The sequence below is a fragment of the Galeopterus variegatus genome, unplaced genomic scaffold, assembly GCF_000696425.1.
Source record: "Galeopterus variegatus unplaced genomic scaffold, G_variegatus-3.0.2 Scaffold2802, whole genome shotgun sequence".
Lineage (NCBI taxonomy): Eukaryota > Metazoa > Chordata > Mammalia > Dermoptera > Cynocephalidae > Galeopterus > Galeopterus variegatus.
In genome coordinates, this window is record NW_007728913.1 from 70260 (window position 1) to 71955 (window position 1696).

Genomic DNA, 1696 nt, shown 5'->3' on the forward strand with positions numbered 1-1696 from the left:
GTGAAGAAGTCAAAAGGGAGGTCAGAGATGTAGGAAAGAACCAGGGGTATGCAGTGTCATAACTGACAACCTAAAAGAGAACAGCTAATGGCATAAAATGCCACAGACAAAACAAAGCAGTAGTTAATGAAAAAAGAAAGGTCACTTCCACATTTGTCTGGGAGAGGGAAGGCTGGAGGAGTCACTTAGGAAAGCTCGGTGGAGAAAGAGAAATTTAAAAAGGGCCTTAAAGGAAGGGTGTGATTTGGACATGCAGAGATGGAGAAGAATATTCTAGGGGGAGAGCACAACTAGAACAAAGAAACAGAGGCAAGAATACATGGGGAAAATATGCTGGGAAAAGCAAGTAATTTCAGTTTTACTGTGCCACGACTATGTCAAGAGTAATAGTGAGTGAAAAGTCTACATAGTTACACCATTACCCGATCATAGCAGCCCTTGAAAGCCAGACAAAAGAACTTAGGGTTTTGAACCCTACTATGTAAAGATTATTCTGAAAACCATATATAGAATGAATCAGTAGGCAAAGAAACCAGTAAAGTTAGTATTATAACAGCCAGATGAGATGTTACATAAATCTGAACTAGTTCGATAAAAGTGAAAACAAGGAGGGGGCTCATGCAGGAAACAGAAAACTGACTAATAGTACTGACCAATGCAGTTGTATCCAGCTTCTGTTAATGTTAAATAACTGAATTAACCAAAAAGCAATGTAATTTCAAGACGAAGCTAAAATAAAGAGTATTTGACATATGAAAACTCATTACTCTTATATAAAAAAAATCTGTAACTTAATCTACATAGTACCTATAGAACCCATGATGAGTATCAGAAATTCCCTCATAACAATGTCATTTATACGTCTCTAAAATGTTCAATTACTATGAAGGTAAATTTGGGCTTATTCTTATAAAAAACATATTTGAATGTAAGGCTTTTCTCAGCCAAAACATTAATTTTAATGCCCACTTTACATGATCTTACATAGAAATATTTATATTAACCAAACCTGTAAATATATCACTATAAGTTACAGGCTTATGAAATATGGCTTCAATTAGCCTTTAAGAAAACTGATAGCATATCTCTGAAATTTAATTTTCTGTAAATCTTACCAGGTAAGTAAAACATAATCATAAAATTAAAAATTTAAAACAAAAAGCTGAAATTTCTCTAAATTACACATGTAATGACTATGTAAACCTTTAAAAATATACACAATTTTCAACAGATGAACACAGAAAAGTTTATAGTATGGATTCTGTTACATCTGATTTTTTTGCTAATTTACAAAAAAGTCTTAACTAATGTTTTCAATAAGTAAAACAATAAAGAATTTTTCTAAACTAAATTTGACCAGTTAGATTTCTATACTTCCAAGCTTAGAAAAACACTATCTTTTTATGAAAACTAAAATTCATTTGCCCTAAGAACTTTAAAGACTGATGCAGACTCAAGAACCTAACAACACTCAGCAACGTGAATAGGCAAAAATTACAATCTACCCGTCAGACAAGCTCTGTACCATCTCATGGGCTACATGGGAAACAGTACAATGTATGCAACAGAAATATGAAAATGTGAATAACATTCCAAAAGTAAACAATTCATTTCCTTCTCATTAAGAGAAAAAAAACAATTATTTTCATCATACACTTGTGAAGTATGATTGCCTATTTCACTTTACTGTAAAAAA

General features: G+C 32.3%; 1 protein-coding gene across 1 annotated transcript in view; it reads right to left on the reverse strand.

Annotated features, from left to right (window-relative positions):
• LOC103598961 (coiled-coil domain-containing protein 91-like) overlaps positions 1 to 1696 on the reverse strand; it is a 116409-nt gene that overhangs the window by 26757 nt on the left and 87956 nt on the right. The window lies entirely within an intron of this gene.